This window comes from Chiloscyllium plagiosum, unplaced genomic scaffold (assembly GCF_037043375.1).
Source record: "Chiloscyllium plagiosum isolate Xiang-an unplaced genomic scaffold, Cpla_swu_hap1 HiC_scaffold_7, whole genome shotgun sequence".
Classification (NCBI taxonomy): domain Eukaryota; kingdom Metazoa; phylum Chordata; class Chondrichthyes; order Orectolobiformes; family Hemiscylliidae; genus Chiloscyllium; species Chiloscyllium plagiosum.
Genome location: NW_028270145.1, coordinates 46,707,229 through 46,726,364, shown reverse-complemented (window position 1 = coordinate 46,726,364; position 19,136 = coordinate 46,707,229). Strand labels below are relative to the sequence as shown.

The following is a 19,136-nucleotide window of genomic DNA, read 5'->3' as shown; positions in this document are numbered from 1 at the left end:
TCACTCACCCATTACTGCACAGAGTTTGTGGAGAAAAACAGGTCTGCATGCATTTTCCAGATCCACTGATTCATCTGCTGGATCTGGCTCTCTGTAAGATTCGCCGGTTGTTCCAGAGCGAGACAGTACTCAAGGTTTTGGATGGACACCTCCAGTTTTCATGCTTGGTGATTTTGCCTCACCACTTGCTGCAGCTGCAGCGTTATGTTGCCAATGATGCCAGAGACTCACTATCAGCCTGGTCTCCCACAGGTGATTGTAATCTTAACTGTTACAGTCTCTGTCAAATGCTCTGAACTATGCTTAGCAGGTTATGTCTCTGAATCTATACCTGAACTATTACCTACCAAAATGGATTACCTGAGTTGGTGCTGAATGCGGGGAGAATGGTGTGACAGTTCATCTTCTAAGACTCTCTCTCTCATCTTGAAATGTAGATTGCTGGCTCTACCTCCACTCACACTACCTCTTTGTCCTTCTGCCTGACCTGCATGAGAGATCAGAAACAGAATTGTACAGCAAGCACTCACATTCTGCTGTCAAAGTAGCCACCATAAAATGCTCCTACATTCTGTGGAACTGCCCAGAACCATTTAACACTCTGAGGAGCATTAAGTGGCTGGAAACATTTTTTAGCCCCCAACTGGGAGGAAATCCTGCCCTCAAAAGCTGACAGCCAATCTGATTGGTTGGCAGATTTCTGGACCTCTGAAGAAGTGGCTACTTCTGGGACTGCATTGAGCCTCAGCAACGACCAAGATAGACAAATTCAGCAGGTGGAGGATATTCAGTTGGGATCAGGAATAGCAGGTGTTGGGAATAGGTGAGATGGTTGGGCACCAGCGACATAACCACATGTGGAAGGGACATTGGGTAGGGTGAGGAGTGCTTCAGTAGGGCCCCCAATAAGAAATATTACCCCAGCTCTCACTGTCCTCTGCAGATGGGATGGGTATTGAGGGTCAATGGGACTATCTGCCAGCATGCAGCAGGTGAACAAGGAGTTTGTGACCATTTATAAGGCCAACTGATTCTTTCTCGCCAGCCTGCAGTTCAGGGGGCAGGACCATTTAACTACCAGTACGTGAACCCCTTGTGACAGATTGGGAAGTTAACACTTTAAGCAAGTCCAACAGTGGTCAGAGACAATCCTGTAGAGAGCTCACTCTACTCCACAGTAGAAGGTTTTAAAAAAAGAACAACCTGAAAATGACTAATACTGTTTAAATCCTGTTTAAACTGGTCATGTATATTTGAAACTGGAGCTTCAGTCGCTGAGGTGCTTTTGTTAAACTTGGTTTCAGCAATCTTGAACTGGTGATACATACACTGACACACAAGGTCAAAAGCAGTTTACGATTTAAGTCTAAAGATATTGGAGAGATAATGGGTCATGCCTTTTTCAAGTGCTCCTTTGTCGTTTGTAGGATACTCCCTAAATCCCACTATAAGGCGAAAATGTGGGACAGAAGTTGGCACTTTCAGTGAAATGATGTGGTGCATGATATGTAATATGCTGTATCACAGATGCAATACATTGGAGTTCCTGGATACTGACTTGTTCCATGGTAAACATGTCTTCAGCAAATATTTGAAGGTACTCAGAGTTTGCAAGCGAGGGAGGGGATGCAACCTGGAGTAGTTGCACCAGGAGAAAGTCACATCTCTTCGGATTGGGTCATTTCTTGTGTTCAGTGTTCAGGGAGAGGAGAGTGTAACCTAAAAATGTGACAGACTAAAGGTTGGGACAATAGATTGGTAGTGGCAGACAATTAAGAGGATATTTCAGAATACACGGAATAGATTCATTCTAAAGATGAAGAAAAATTCCAAGGGATTGGTGGTTAACTATGAAATGATAAAGGTGGTATCAAACTGAAAGGAAAAGCATATAATTGTGCAAAGACAGGTGAGGGCATGTCAGCAGAATGAAGAGAATATATATAAAACAAAGAATGAGCAAAATTAAAAGGGTAGAATTAGAGCATAAGGAAATGTGAACCAGAAAGATAAAACGATTGAATATTTTAAGAGAGTTTGGATAGACTCTTGGTAGGTAGGAAAATTAAAGGTTCTCAGAGTAGATGGAACACGGAATTTGAAATACAAACAGATCAGCCATAATCTTAATTCGAAGTTGGGTAGTCTTGAGGGACTGAATGGTGTACTTCTGATCCAGTTTCACATTTACGTATGCTTATAGATAGGAGTTTCTATAAATATTTTTAGAAGAAAAGAGTTAACAGAGTGAGTGTTGGCCTAACAGAAAGTGAATCTGGATAATTAAAAATGGTGAATAAGGAAATTTCAGATGAATTAAACAAGTATTGTGCATCAGCCTCCATTACTAACAATACAAGTAACATCCCATTCAAAGTGTTAAATCAGGAAATTTCGGGAGGGAGGAACTCTGAAAAGTCATTATCACCAGAGAAGTGGTACTGAGTAAATTGCTGGAGCTGTGGGCTGACAAATGCACCAGTGCTGATGGACTTCTTTGTCAGGTCGAAAGAGAAGTGACGAGTGAGATTGTTGATGTACTGGTTTTAATTTTCCAAAATTCTACTGATTTGAGTAAGGTGTCCTGAAATTAGAAGAAAACACATGCAAATCCTTTATTCAAGAAAAATGGAGTTAGATCGCAGGTACCTCAGGGCTAGTTATCTTGACATCTTTCATTGGGAAAATGTTTGACACTATCACTAAAACAAGAGGGGAACCTCTATAAGTTCAAGGTCATCAACAGAGTCAATCTCGTTTGTGAAATGGAAATCATTTGATGTAGAGGAGTGCTTTGAGGAGGTAAAGTGGTGTGGACAACCATGAATCAGTGGATGTTTTGTACTTAGATTTCCAAAATTTGATAAAGTGCCACTTTAAACATTACTTCAGAAAATAAAATCTCAAGGTGTAGGAGGTAGCATATTGACATGGCGAGAAGATTGACTGGATAACAGGAAACAGCTATTAGGCATAAATAGGTGCTTTTCAGATTGGCAAGATGTAACAAGTTGTGAGCTACAAGATCAGTGCTGGGATCTCAACTATTTACATTTTGTATGAATTATTTATATGAAGGGATAGTAGGCATCATTGTCAAATTTGCTGATGACACAAAGATAAGTGGGAAATAAGTTGTGAAGAAGACATGAGGAAGCTACAAGAGATGTAGATCGTTTAAGTGAATGACAAAAGATCTGGGAAATGGAATATAATGCAGCAAATGTGAAATTCTTTGTTTTGGCAGGGAGAATTACAAAGAAGCAGTTTATCTAAATCATGAGAGATTACAGAGATCTGGGTTGTATAAGGATTTGTGTGTCCTAGTGCATGAATCGCAAAAAGTTAACGTTCAGGTATGGCAAGTAATTCGGAAAGTGAAAATGACATTATTATTTATCACAGGAGAAATGAATGCAAAAGTAGAGTGTCATAGTGTCATATAGCACAAAAAAAGACCCCTTACTCCAACTTGTCCATACTGACTAGACTAAATCTAAACTATTGCCATTTGCCAGTATATACTTCAGTTATGCAGGGCAGTGGTGAGACTGTATCTGGAGTACTATGTACGGTATTAGGATCACCTTATTAAATAAAAGATGTAAATGCATCACAAGCATTTCGGAGAAGGTTCACCAAAATAATACTTGAATGAAACATAACTTGCCACACAAACTCACCCGTTCTGGCAGCATCTGTGGAGAGGGAAACTGAGTAATTTTTTTTTAGTTTGATATAACTCTTCTGTGGATCTGAAAGGGGTTGGGAAAATGGTGGATTTTAAATGGTTGAGAAAGATGGAGGAAGTAGAACAGATGGTAAGGTTAAAGGGAGTTCTGTGGTTGTAGGAAGGGTCACAGTTGAAAAGTAGTTGTGAATGGTAGGTGTTAAAAGCAAAGAATGAGTCAGCTCTGCTGAGAGCAAAACCAGGCAAACAAAACATTTCGGAAGGTGGGGTTGAAGTGGAGAAATGAGCAAAATGGAGGACAGAGTTCATAAGTCTGATTTTTTTGAACTCAGAGTTCTGTCCTTAAGACTGTAGAGTGACAAAGTGGAAAATGAATTGTTGTTCCTCGAGCTTGTGTTGGGCTTCACTGGAAAACTGCAGCAGGCCTTTGACAGAAATGTTAGTGTGAAATCAAATTAGGTCTGTTGAAATGGTAAGCAGAAGATAGATGGGATCATTTTGTGGACAGAATGCTACTGTTTGTTCAGCAATCACTCAGCCTGCATTTAATGTTGCCATTGTGGAGGAGTCCTTACTCTATGCACAGTCGACTAGATTAAAAGAGGTAGGGGTATATATATTACTGCTTTACCTGAAGTATGTTGGGGACCTTAGATGGTGAAGAAGGAATAGTGAAAGGGACAAGCATGTCACCTTTGATGTTCGCATGGAAAGTGCCATGGGAGAGCTGAAGAGATTTGGGGAATGATGGAAAAATGGACTAAGTTGTCATGAGAGAACAATCCCTGGGAAACATAACAGGAGAAGGGAGGGTTAAATGTGTTCAGCCGTGGTATCTTGCTGGAGTTGACAGAAATGGCAGAGAATGATCCTTTGACAAAAAGCAGAACCAGATTGTTGTTCTGAGACAAAGGAGAAGGGGTGAAGACAGAATGAGTAGAACACAGTCAAAAGTCCTGCCAACTGAGAGATGAGGAGTGAAGGGTAGGAATCCTTCGTTGAGGAAAAAGGAAGACGTTGGAAGCACTTCTATGGAAGGTGGCATCTTTGGAACAAACGTGATGGATATGGAGAGCTGGAAGAACAGAATTACATCCTGACAAGAAGCAAGGTGTGAGGAACTATAGTCATGGTAACTGTGGGAGTCTATGGATTTGAAATGGTAGACAGTCTGTACCCAAATATGGAAACAGAGAAGTTAAAGAAGGGAAAGAAAGAAATAAACCAGGTGAAGGTGAAAGAAGGATGAAAATTTGATGAAAAAATTATGATTTTGTTTCCATTTCTGGATGAGAGCAGGAAGCATCACCGATGCTGTCACTGATGTACCAGAGAAAGGAATGTGGATAGAGGCCCAAGAGGACTGGAACAAGAAATGTCCCACATACCCTACAAAAAAGGCAGAACTAAGACCCAAATGGGTATCTGTTTCAAGGTTTTAAAAGCTGGAGAGCCAATAGGCTCTTTCTAACTTGAAAGGGACAGCAGGTAGTAATGAAATATGAACTAATGCCTATTTTCACAGAATACTTCCAAACTGTAGTGAAACAATAAAAATCTAGCATCGACACAGGAACTTCATTACTCATCTCAGTGGAGAAAATGTACTTGAGAAATTAATGGGATGAAAAGCCAACAAATCCTCAGGTGCAGAGTGGTTGAGAAATGAAAGCTATAGAGTGACCGGGAAATCTTTGGTACATATGAATGAGTATTTCTCAAACTGAAATTTGGTTTAATATATGTTGATTTTTTTTAAAAAACTGCACAGGAGAAACCAAAAATTGCCTGTTATTGGCAGTTAAATCATCAATCATTTGAAAGTGATGATTAGATAGGTGCTAATTTCTATTTATAGAAATCGAACTCAGCACTTGCAACTACAGTGGAGTGGTTCAAAAAGATGCTTGAAACAAGCAAAAACAAAAAATGTTGGAGAAATTCAGCAGGGTCTGGCAGCATCTGTGGAGATAAAACAGAATTATTATTGAGTCCAATAACACTTTTTGAAATGTTGACTCTTTTTCTCTCCATAAATGGTTGCGAGACCTCTTGAGTTTCTCCAGCAATTTCTGATTTTGCTTGTTTAAGATCTCTTGTAACCATAGTTGTCTTATTTCCTTGAAAAAAGCAATATCTATTGACGCATAGAGTATTGTGAAAAGAAGGGCATATCTTGATTGAGAAAGTCTGGCATTTGGCGTTTTTTAGACCAATAAGATGGTGCTACTCTCTGGGTCTGTCGTTTGTGAAGGACCAAAGCTGGCCTTTAGTAGAGTGATGTGCTCTTCTTGTAAGGTGTAGGCATTTAGGGAGAGTTTCCATGTTACTGATGATTACGTCTGTTGGAAGTATCTTTAGTTGTGAATCCAATCATATCACATGGATCAGTTGGAGCGGCAGTTAGAGACAATAAGGAATTTACAGGAGTTAAGGGGTGTGATGGATGGCAGTTATAGGAAGGGAGAAAAGCCACAGACATAGTCAGGTTGATGGGTTAGCACCAGGAAAGGTAGGGGAGATAGGCAGGTAATGCAGGGGTCTCCTGTGGTTATCTCCATTACAAACAAGTACGCTGCTTTGGAAAATGTAGAGGGAATGTAGCACAGACAGCCAAACTTCTGGTCCCAAGAATCGCTCTAATGTAATGAGGGGTATGTTGGGTTCCAAGTGATTGATTGTGATAGGGGACTTTCTAGTCAGAGGCACAGACAGATTTTCTGCAGCTGGCAGTGAAAAATCAGAATAATGTCACCTTCCTGGTGCCAGGATCAAGGTTAACTCAGAGAGGTTACAGAATGTTCTCAAAGGAGAGAGGGACCAACAGGACATTGTTGTACACATTGGAACTAACAACATAGCAGGGAAAAGAATGAGATTCCGAAGGAAGAATACAGAAAGTTGGGCAGGAATTTAAAACAGGTCTTTGAGAGTAGTAATATCTGGATTACTCCGGGTGCTATGAGCTAGTGAGGGTTAGAAATGAGGATAGAGCAAATGAATCCATGGCTGAGGAGTTTGTGCGGGAGAGAAGGGTTCACATTTTTCGATCATTGGAATCTCTTGTGTGGTAGAAATGACCTGTTCAAGATGGACGAATTGCAAGTGGATTGGAAGGGGACTTGCATGGCAGGGAGATTTGTAAGAGCTACTCGGAAGGATTTAAACTATTAAGGTTGGGGCTGGGGGGGGTGGGGGTGGTGAGACCCAGAAAAATACTGAGGAAATAAATCAATCTGAGACTGGTACAGTTGGGAAAAGGAGCGAGTCAAACAGTCAGGATTGGCATGAAAAAAGCAGAGAATAAAGTAGGACTGATAAATTGAACTGCATTTATTTCAATGCAAGAGGCCTAACAAGGAAGGCAGATGAACTCTGGGCATAGTTAGGGTCATGGGACTGGATATCATTGTAATTACAGAGATGTAGCTCAAGGTTGGACATTACTGGCAGCTTATTGTTCCAGGATATAAATGCTATATGAAGGATAGAAAGGGGGGCAATGGAGGAGGGGGAGTGGCATTTTTGATAAGGGATTACAGCTGTACCTCGGGAGGATATTCCTGGGAATACATCCAGGCAAGTTATTTGGGTGGAACTGAGTAAAAGAAAGGGATGATGACCTTCTTGGGATTGTATTATAGACCCCCCAATTGTCAGAGGGAAATTCAGAAACAAATTTGTAAGATCTCAGTTACCTCTAAGAATAATAGGGTGGTTATGGTAGGGAATGTTAACTTTCCAAACATAGGCTGGGACTGCTATAGAGTTAAGGGTTTGGACGGAGAGGAATTTGTTAAGTGTGTACAAGAAAATTTTCTGATTCAATATGTGGATGTACCTATGAGAGAAGGTACAAAACTTGACCTACTCTTGGGAATTAAGGCAGGGCAGGTGACTGAAATGTTAGTGGGGGAGCACTTTGGGGCCAGTGACCATAATACTATTAATTTTAAAACAATCATGGAAAAGAATAGACCAGATCTAAAAGTTGAAGTTGTAAATTGGAGGAAGGCCAATTTTGACGATATTTGACAAGAACTTTCAAAAGTTGATTGGAGGCAGATGTTCGCAGGTAAAGGGATAGCTAGAAAATGGCAAGTCTTCAAAAATGATATAATGAGAGTCCAGGGAGAGGATATTCCTGCCAGGGTGAAAGGAAAGGCTAGTAGGTGTAGGGAATGCTGGATGACTAGAAAAATTGAGGGTTTGCTTCAGAAAAAGAAGGAAGCATATGTCTGGTATCGACCACAGAGGTCCAGTAAATCCTTAGAAGCGTATAAAGGCAGGAGGAGTATACTTAAGAGGGAAATCAGGAGGGTAAAAAGGGGACATGAGATAGCTTTGGAAAATAGCGTTAAGGAGAATCCAAAAGGATTTTATAAATACATTAAGGACAAAAGGGTAACTGGGGAGAGAATAGCGCCCCTCAAAGATCAGGAAGACATCCTATTTATCGAACTGCAGGAGATGGGAAAGATACTAAACTAGTACTTTGCATCAGTGTTTACTGTGGAGAAGGGCATGGAAGATATAGAATATGGAGAAATAAATGGTGACATCTTGAAAAATGTACATATTACAGAGGAGGTGGTGTTGGATGTCTTAAAATGCATAAAGGTGAATAAATCCCCTTGACGTGGTCAAGTGTACCCTAGAACTCTGTGGGAAGATAGGGAAGTGATTGCTGGGCCCCTTGCTGAGATATTTGCATCATAAATAGTCACAGGTCAGGTGCTGGAAGACTGGAGGGTGGCTAACGTGGTGCCACTATACAAGAAAAACGGTAAGGAAAAGCCAGGAAACTATAGACCGGTGAGCCTGACATCGGTGGTGGGCAAGTTGTGGGAGCAAATCCTGAGGGGCAGGATTTACATGTATTTAGAAAGGCAAGGACTGATTAGGGATAGTTCGCATGGCTTTGAGGTAGGAATCATATCTCACAAACTTGTTTTGAGTTTTTTGAAGAAGTAACAAAGAGGATTGATGAAGGCAGAGTGGTGAATGTGATCTATTTGGACTTGTTCGGTGTGTACAAGAAAATTTTAGTAAGGCATTCGACAAGGTTCTTTATGGTAGACTCGTTAGCAAGGTTAGATCACATGGAATACAGGGAGAACTTTTCATTTTGATACAGAACTGGCTTGAAGGTAGAAGACAGAGGGTGGTGGTGGAGAAGGGTTGCCTTTCAGACTGGAGGCCTGTGACCAGTGGTGTGCCACAAGGATCGGTGCTGGATCCACTGCTTTTCATCATTTACATTAATGATTTGTATGTAAACATAGCAGGTATAGTTAGCAAATTTGCAGATGATGCCAAAATTTGTGGTGTAGTTGACAGCGAAGAAGGGTATTCAGATGGGCCACTGGGTTGATCAGATGGGCCAATGGGCTGAGGAGTACCAGATGAAATTTAATTTAGATAAAAGTGAGGTGCTGCATTTTGGAAAGGCAAATCAGAGCAGGATTTATACACTTAATGGTAAGGTCCTGGGGAGTGTTGCTGAACAAAGAGATATTGGAGTGCAGGTTCATAGTTCCTCAAAAGTGGAGTCATAGGTAGATAACGTAGTGAAGAAGGCATTTGGTACGCTTCCCCTTATTGGTCAGAGCATTGAGTATAGGAGTAAGGAGGCCGTGTTGCAGCAGTACAGGACATTGATTAGACTATTTTTGAAATATTGTATGCAATTCTGGTCTCCCTCCTACCAGAAGGATGTTGTGAAACTTGAAAGGGTTCAGATAAGATTTACAAGGATGTTGCTAGGGTTGGAGGATTTGAGCTATGGGGAGAGGCTGAATAGGCTGGGACTGTTTTACCTGGAGCATCAGAGGGTGAGGGATGACCTTATAGAAGTTTATAAAATTATGACGGACATGGGTCAGATAAATAGCCAAGGTATTTTTTCCTGGGGTGAGTGAGTCCAGAACTAGAGGGCATAGATTTATGGTGAGAGGGAAAAAATTTAAAAGAAACCTAAGGGACAACCTTTTTGCACAGAAAGTGGTGCATGTGTGGAATGAGCTGCCAGAGGAAGTGGTGGAGGCTGGTACAATTACAACATTTAAAAGGCATCTGGATAGGGTATATGAATAGGAAAGGTTTAGAGGGATATTGGCAAAATGCTGGCAAATGGGACTAGATTAGTTCAGGACATCTGGTCGGCATGGCATGGACAAGTTGGACTGAAGGGTCTGTTTCCATGCTGTACATCTCCATGATTCTATGAGATAAAACATACTGACAATTTGTGAGGAAGATAATAGAGACTGCCAGAAGGACAGGCAGAATATTGACCACATCACCCTGAAGCTGGAGTCTGTCCAAAGCAGTGAAGGGTCATGTGCAAGGTTGAGGGGATTCAATAACTAGGGAAATGGATAACATTGTACGTGAGCAGACATAGTATTGTGAGAGTGAGGAACACCTGAAACTGATTTGAAAAGACACTGGGAAGGGAGAGGGAAGGTCTAGGTAGTGAGACCTATGTTGCATGGATCACGTGAAACAACACAGGGAAACACAGGCAACAGGTCCTGTCAGGAAGTATCAGTAACTAGGTGCTGAATTGAAGGACAATACTGCAATAGTTACAAATTTCTGGATTACCCAAGACATGTTCAAAGTGGCTAAAGGAGTTATGTCATAAAGATGAGTCCCATTTCATTGGACACTGAACTGTGTCAGAACAAAGGAAAGAAAGAAAAATATTCAACATCATTCCATCTGAATCAGACTTAGAACCAGAGTCTTGATGGAAAGGATAATTGAGGATATCTACTAGTAAAGAGCTTGAATCAACTAGAAATGGCTGTCTAACTAATAATTCAAAAACAAACAAATGGAACAGAGTATAATTATAGTCAGAGATCATGCTTTACGTAAAACAGCCGAAGGCAATGATGAAAGTGGAAATGAATCAGGAAAAGAGAAATTGAAACTCACAAGTGTTAGAAATGTGGAAAGTATTGTTTTTTGCAGATATAGAAAAAGCATACGGAAAAGGGGTACGGCAACTCTATAAGACCATAAGACATACGAGTGGAAGTAAGGCCATTCAGCCCATCGAGTCCACTCTGCCATGCAATCATGGCTGATGGGCATTTCAACTCCACTTACCCGCATTCTCCCCGTAGCCTTTAATTCCTTGTAACATCAAGAATTTATCAAACTCTGCAGTATTTAGGGAAGAGTATCTCTACTTTTCAGTGTATAATTATGGTTAATTAATAGCAAATAAGTTCTTTTTAAAAATTATGTTTTCAGCAAAAAGCTGAGATAACTGAAATGCTTGGGCTATACAAAATGATACAAGTTAATGAAATGTCCGAGGATGGAATGTACCAGCAAAATTGATACAAAATGTTAAACCAGATCTTGATGTACTGTTGACAAAATAATGTGTGTGTCAGCACTTACAGAGAGGAAGGTTGCCAACCTGGGGAAGGGGGCAATGGGCTTGGAGCATAAATGGGCAGAGGCAAAATACTAAGAGAGATTGGGTGATGCAGGAGTCGGGAGAGGTGACCTCACGCAGCTCAAAAGTATAACTGTGTAGTAGTTTGAATAATCATCACTTCAATTGCTCTCTGCAATTGGGGTCCTTTCTTGCAAGATCGTAGAATAAATTGTCTTGTTTCCAGCTTTGGTGGTCTCATCTAACTTTTATTGAATTTTGTTTCTCACAGATTTGGGGGCTCGTCCGGGATTCCAAGCTCCGGTCGCTCGGCAATTGTTGGGAAAACGGAGAAGGTGCACCTCGCTGATTTCGGCGGTCTTTAGTTTCCCTCTTTGCCGCAGCAGCTCGGGCGAGCGAGATCCAGACTGAGAGACCCTGGAAACAAGACGGGTTGAGACGCGGCGGGTTCGGTCAGGTTACTCTTGTGCACAGCATCTGGGTAAGAAAAAGGTCTTGAATAAGTAATATCTGGGCGACCGGGGTAGGCAACGGTATTTGCTGCCATCACCGCGGGGCGGAGCGCACTGACACGCGGGTGGGTTTGGTCAGGTAACTCTTTTATACACAAAACCCAGGTAAGATATATATCTCCGGGCGACCGGGACAAGCAACGGTTGTTGCCGCCATTGCCGTGGGCTGGCGTACGATGGGTTTGGTCGGGTAATTTTTGTGTACGGAAGACCCGGGTAAGATATATCTGTATATCTCCAGGCGACAGGGCAAGCAACGGTTGTTGCTGCCACCATTGCCGTGGGACATGGCACTCTGATACACGGCGGCTTGATCAGATCAACTCATGTGTATACAAGACCCCGGTATCCGGGCAGCCGGGATAGGTAGTGATAGTTGTCTAGGGCAAGCAACGGGGTGGTTGCTGCCAGGTATTGCCGTGGGACTGTCCGCATTCGACCAGGTAACTCTTGTGCACAGACCAAGGTATGAAAATGGACCTTTAAGTATTGCCTTGGTGGTCGGGCACGTACGAGAAGTATGGGGAATTGGCAACACATAAATTAAGGTATTTAATTGGCTAAATTAATCTGATGAGTGAGGTGTCTACCTGATTCGACCACCCAGCCTTCGACCGGTTGTTAAGAGGGGAAATCCCCCATGCGAAGGTCAGGACCCTGAAGAGGGTGTGGAAGAAGGTGACACCGGATCTCAGTAAGGTTAATTAAATTACATAAAGAAACGGCCGAGTATTAGTTGTTTAAGTGTCGACGGAGACATGAGAGGGACGTCCAAGGACCACATCCCAACGGACAGTCCTTTAGGAAAAATGTTAAGAGATTGGAAGTACAATCCTCGGACGCGAGGAAATTATAAAAAAAGATAAAATGTCAATTGAAAACAGCCTTACAGTCAGGAGGAATCAGATTATGCTTCGTGTCAGAAGGGCTAGTAGCTGAAGGGCTACTGAGGGTACACTTCGTAACTAATTTATAGCCAGACATCCAGGAAAATATTCAAAACCTAGAGGAGCCGTTGCGGGAAGCTCAAAATGTCTGTGCGTGTGTGTGTGAGAGAGAGAGAGAGAGAGAGAGAGAGAGCGAGAGAAAAGAGCTGTACAGCTAGGAGAAAGTTTAACCCTTTGTGATTCAGTCTGAATACACATTTGTTTGTTGGTGATTGAATGTTCCCTGGAGCTTGAGATCCAGGACTGTTTTGAATCTGATTTCTATTATGGAAATCTTAACATGATTTCTTTTAAGGTTAAGAATTTTGCAAGATTATGAAATAAAATGTTAATTCCTGCGCTTTTTACAGGTCATGACTACCTTACTATTAGTTTCTAACTAATCTCTTATATCCTTACATAAAAGCGATTTGTGGAGGACAGTTGAAGTCTCAGTTCAACATTAGACTGTAATAAAGCAAAAAAAAAGAAAATCCTATGGTTAAAATTGGTGACCTTGGATTCGGCCATTATTCATGCATTAGAAATTTTTTTAACGACCTATAACATTGTAATTGAGCAATGACTGGTCAGGACTACTTAAGAAAACTAATTTTGGATCAACAGACTAAAACCGGGTAATTATAGTGGATTTCAAAGTTGGGAACTGTATGCATTTTACATTTTAAATCTTAAATACTGAATAAATGAATTTATAATATATAAATATACACAAGTAAGATTCCTAAATGTATATTTAGGAACAGCCTTTAAAGTTAGACAAGCATAAATTGATAAATTATATTTGAGATTACAGGGAGCAAGAAATATTGCGATATTTCTTTAAAAATCAAGGTCTATACAAAACATTGGGTAATAAAGAAAAGGGCAAAACTAAAAAAAAAGGAAACCGGAATGGTGGCGGGCAGCATGTTGAAAATAAAGGGAGGAGATGTTTAGGGGTCTGGTAGACAGGAACAAGGATCAAAGTGGAAACCCCCACAGGTGGGATGTTATTACTGTGGAAAGACAGGTCACTATAAGAGAGTGTCCTGATCCGAAAAAGGAAGTAAGGCAGTGCCATTTATGAACCTTGATGAAAAATAGGGGTGTCAGGAGTTCCTGCCCCCGGGGACCCACCAAGAACTCTTGATAAATTTAAAGGCGGGACCTTACAAAGAGGACGTAGTTTTCCGAGTCGATACGGGGGCAGCAAGGTCATCCTTAAAGTTTAAGCCAAAGGGAGTGGAAACGAAAAAGTTAATTGGATTATGGCGACAGTTTCTGCAAATGGTGCTATGTTGAGGTTCTTAAAAATGAATGTGCTTGAGCAAAAACAATTACAGAAACAGAGTGAGAAGTTGCAAGTGACTGGTAAACAAACAGAACTGTGCGATTACAGTTTTTAAAATGTTTCAGTCACTTGTTGCGTTTCCACCCTGAATTATTTAATATATATAATTAATAATTAATATTTATAATAAATCAATTGTGTTAGCCTGAATCAATATTAATTGGCAGGATTCCTTCACACATTCTCAGTGACCTGTCATATTGATTCATGGTTAATTCAAAACATGAACTGCATTAATTCATTGTTAATTAAAGAATGGAAAGGTACATTACTGACCAGAGTGTGTGCAGGCAGTGGCAGCAACAGTCTTATTGGTAGAGGAGAGTCGGAAACTTACTTTTGGGGGAGCCTTAATAGTCAGCACCCCACATCAGGTACAGACCATACTAAATCAGAAAGCAGGACAATGGCTCACAGACTCTCGGATCTTGAAAAATGAGTCAATCTTAATAGAACAGGATGACCTTGTGTTAGTCACAGACAGTTGTTTGAATCCAGCTGCATTTCTGTGGCAGAGAGAGGGGGGTGGCTCTTGGCAATCCAAAACATGACTGCCTTGATATTACTGAATATCAGACTAAAGTGCGAATAAACTTAAGAGACATATCGTTGCATGCATCCCTAATACCTACAATGTCAGATCTTCAGGGTGCCCCATTGTTTACTGCAAAGGGGGAAAAGGGACTAAAAGATTTAGGAGCTGCAAAGACAGTAGATGGAACAGCCTTATATAGTTAGTACCTGCCCATCAAGTCAGAACTGTGTTAAACCAAAAGGCAGGGAGATGGTTGACGAGGCCATCCTGATGGAAGAAGATGACCTGGTGTTAGCAACAGGCACCTGTCTAATCCCAGCTACCTTCTTATGGAAGGGAGAACCTCTAGACAAACGAGAATTAGAACATGACTGTTTAAATATCATAGAGTATCAAACCAAAATTAGACAGGACCTGAGAGATCTACCTTTACATGACGGAGATAGATTGTTTATAGATGGATCATCGAGAGTAGTGGAAGGAAAAAGACACAATGGATATGCAGTAGTGGACGGTAACAAAAACCAAACAGTGGAGGCAGACCAGCTGCCAAACACATGGTCAGCCCACACCTATGAATTGTACGCATTAAATCAAGCTTTAAAACACTTAGAGAATCAGGATGGGACAATTTACACTGATTCTAAGTATGTATAAAATAATAAGGGAAGGGCTCAAAGAAGGAAGGAACCCAGGAGTGAGACCCTTCCAAAGTACACAGGTGGATTACACCGAACTACCCCCAGTGGGAAAACAGAAGTACCCCTGTTGGTCTTAGAAGACCACTTAACCAGGTGGGTGGAAGCTTTCCCAATGTCATTAGCCACCTCAAAAGGAGTGGTGAAAACCCTCCTTGAACATATCATCCCACAATATGGAATAGTGGAAAGTATAGATTCAGACCAAGGTAGCCATTTTACTTCCAAGATTCGACAAGAAGTAATGGCAAGAATTCCACACCCCCTTGGCACTCACCCTCCTCTGGGCGGGTGGAACGAATCAATCAAATCTTAAAGAAGCAATTATCTTAGCTAGTCTTAGAGACTCGATTACCATGGACAAAATGTTTACCTATCGCGTTGCTACACATTAGGACTGTTCCTAGACATGATATAGGCCTCTCTCCTTATAAGATGATATTTGGTTTACCTTTCTTGGGTGGAAGAGGGGCATTACCAACTGTAGAGTTCAATGATAAGTTTTTAAAGAACTATATTGTGATGCTCGGCTCTTCTTTGTCTGTTGACCCAGATACCTCCATTTGAGTTCGACAACCGGGTGATTCGGTCCTGATCAAGACCTGGAAAGGTACCAAACTCCACCCGAGCTGGGAGGGACCATTCCTAACCCTCCTGACTACTGAGACAGCTATCCGGACTGCTGAGAAAGGGTGGAGTCATCACACTCACGTCAAAGGTCCTGTGAACGCCCCATTGGCGGAGTGGCACGCTCATCCTACAGACAACACTCTGAAAGTTAAGCTGAGAAAGAGGGAATGAACTAAGATAAAAGACTCTTTTAATGTTTGATAATATATATTGTATTGATTGTAAGGGTTGCGTGGACTCACCTCTCCCTGGTGCCTAAAAGATTAAGATAGGGTGATAGGCAGGGTTCAGAGATGGGTGCGTACTGGTATGGTATTATGACTACTATCGGAAGTGGGAAAAATGACTTCACTACACTATGCCAAAATTATGCCAAACAAGAGGGACCTGCCAACTGTTGGGTCTGTGCACAGGTCCCACACCATGGCGAATCTGGGATCCCCACCTCGGTACTACCGCTCACCAAAAGAGAAATATACGATGTACAACAATTTGACTCGGGCTTAAATAATACAAAGTGGGAACCTGAAAGGAGCAAATATAACTTTGTGGGATGGTTCCCAAGGCCAGCTCTGAAAACCCAGGGTGTTATCGCCACCCTTAGAATTTCCCCACCAAAAGAAGCAGTGAATACCACCTGTTTCTATAATCGGAATGACGCCGCACCCTTCCAATTAGGAAAATCATCTTGCGTCCATACCAACCAAGCCACTGCCACGAATACTCCCCAAGTATTGAACAGGACCTATTGGGTATGTGGTCTGAAGGCCTATCCATTTATTCCCGGGGAAAAATACATTTGTGTGACCGAATGTGTGAAAATAAATGCATGTACTGAAATTGATGAAGCATTGCCTTAAAACAAGAAAGGCTACAGTGGTTGCTGTTACCTTGCTTATATAGTCCCTCACCTCCGAATAGAAAAACATGAGCCCAACCTAAGAATGGAGGGGGGGGGATAAGATGTAAGACCTGAAAGGTCCCTTAAGGAGACCGTCTGCTGTGGACACTACTCCCAAACTACAGCACTACAAGGGCAGGGGTGGAAATACAGAAACTGGCGGCTGCCCTTGAAAATTTAATTTATGATACCACCGGCGCAATGGGAGAAATTCAACCCAGATATCAGCCATAACCACCGAAATGATAGCAACAAGACTAACAGCTTTACAGAATCGAATGGCTTTAGACTATCTCTTGGCCGAAAAAGGGGGAACTTGTGTGCTGATCGGTAAGGAATGCTGCACCTTCATCCCAGACACCTCTTCCATAGTGGAAGATAAGGCAGAAATAGTAAAGAAAAAGATAAGCAATATAAGAGAAATTGCGGATGAACTCCGAAAAGATGAAAGGGGGGATGGGGTGACTGGAGACTGACCGGTTGGGGAAAATGGTTAGCTAATTTAGGCATACATGTATTACTAATAATTGTAGGTTTACTGATAGGATTCAATGTGTTAAAATGGATAATGACTAAGCTGGTAATATCTTTGGGAGGACAACAATACAAGCGCAAGAAAGAGAGAGTAGCAGATTTAGGACAGAAATGGCAAAATTGTGAACCTCTGCACCGTAGAGTGAAAAGAGGGCAGAAAATAAAATTGCAATAACAACAAATGGTAAAAGAAAAGAAATGGGGAAAAGTGTTGTTTTTTGCAGATATAGAAAAAGCATACAGAAAAGGGGTACAGCAAGAGAACTATTAACTCTGCAGGTATTTAGGGAAGAGTATCTCTACTTTTCAGTGTATGATTGTGGTTAATTAAATACTAACTTTGATGTGTAATTATTATAGCAAATAAGTTCTTTTTAAAAATTATGTTTTCAGCAAAAAGCTGAGATAATCAAAATGCTTGGGTTATACAAAATGATACAAGTTAATGAAATGTCCGAGGATGGAATGTACCAGCAGAATTGATACAAAATGTTAAACCAGATCTTAATGGACTGTCGACAAAATAATGTGTGTGTCAGCACTTACAGAGAGGAAGGTTGCCAACCTGGGGAAGCGGGCAATGGGTGTGGAGCATAGATGGGCAGAGGCAAAATACTAAGAGAGATTGGGTAATGAAGGAGTCGGGAGAGGTGACCTCACGCAGCTCAAAAGTATAACTGTGTAGTAGTTTGAATAATCATCACTTCAATTGCTCTCTGCAATTGGGGTCCTTTCTTGCAAGATCGTGGAATAAATTGTCTTGTTTCCAGCTTTGGTGGTCTCGTCTAAATTTTATTGAATTTTATTTCTAACACAAGAAAAACATCTGCAGAGAAGCCCTGCTTAGAATACATGCCTTTGAATAGTTTTGAGGCAGAGGCTTTTGAAATTCTTGATAAGCAAGGGCAGGAATAGTTATTGGTGAGAGGGAGAAATGTAGCGTAATCAGATCAGCTATGAATTTATGAAATGGCAGCACAAGTTTGATTGGCCAAATCCTGTCCTCAATTCATACATTTGTATGTTAGTTTTGTGGCCTTCCAAAAGACAGTTAATGAAGATAGTCATAAAAAGCTGATGATGTTAGTCAGTGATCTCACAACTGATCGTTCAATCGTCAAGATTTAGTCAGAACCTGTCTGAGTGCAGAAATGGATAAAGGCTCATCTTTCAACAGTTTATTGTAACATTGATAAATTTACAAACATCAGTAACTCGTTCCCCTTTCAACTTGAATCATGGTGCACTTGTAAATGACTTTACAAACTCCCTTCCTAAAATTAAACCTGTATCATACTCCAGTTCCTGAGAGCTCTATCCTGTGCAGTGCTTTGCTGTCAGCTGCAGATTTCTTGATTGCTTTGGCTGCGACTTCCTTACTTCTATGAAAAACAGTTTCTTTAAAAATACCCAAAATTCATACTCCTGACAGATTCTTGCACAAAGCCCCTTCTCAAATCTGTGTTGCCTTAAAATTTTGTCTGAATGTTGTGTACACCCTATTAACATAAGAAGACTGTTTTGATGGGAGAAGATCCTGCTTATATCAAGTTAATTTCAATTTAATTAAATGGTTTCTCTGGGATTTATATTAGCATTCAAAGCAAAGGCTACAGATGTAGTTATATTTACAGTTCTACAATTTTTATGTTCATGATCCCAATCAACACAAAACAGAGACCAGCCTGGAAAAAAAATGGCCACTGACTCAGGTGGCTGGAATATCTGCTTTTGCCCTTGGCTATATTCATGAGAGAAGGTTGACGGAATGAGTACTGAAACCTGCAGCTCCGGTGTTATGGGTTCATTGAAAACCTGCCCGACATAAGATTTTTAGTTTTCATGGAGGCAACCAGAATTTAGCAGCTGTTGGATATTGCACCAGCTAGCGTAAACCATTGGAGGCAGGAAGAGTTTAAAAGAAATGTAAAATGGTTT

General features: G+C 41.1%; 2 long non-coding RNA genes across 10 annotated transcripts in view; one reads left to right on the top strand and one right to left on the bottom strand.

Annotated features, from left to right (window-relative positions):
• The window catches only part of LOC148149604 (uncharacterized), a 43,819-nt gene extending 27,715 nt beyond the window's left edge, over positions 1–16,104 (top strand). The window contains exons 2-3 of the long non-coding RNA XR_015757659.1: positions 11,380–11,589; positions 15,687–16,104. This is a non-coding gene — a long non-coding RNA (uncharacterized LOC148149604). The remainder of the gene's footprint in view (positions 1–11,379; positions 11,590–15,686) is intronic.
• Positions 1–19,136, bottom strand: part of LOC148149603 (uncharacterized) — a 64,594-nt gene that overhangs the window by 15,634 nt on the left and 29,824 nt on the right. For 4 of the 9 annotated variants that reach the window (XR_015757658.1, XR_015757651.1, XR_015757650.1 and 1 more), the window contains 2 exons: positions 10,811–11,585; positions 361–487 (listed from right to left, as the gene is read on the bottom strand). The exons of 2 other annotated variants lie outside the window; for them this stretch is intronic. This is a non-coding gene — a long non-coding RNA (uncharacterized LOC148149603). The remainder of the gene's footprint in view (positions 1–360; positions 488–10,810; positions 11,586–19,136) is intronic. 3 more of the 9 variants (XR_015757653.1, XR_015757652.1, XR_015757654.1) reach the window with 1 other exon arrangement.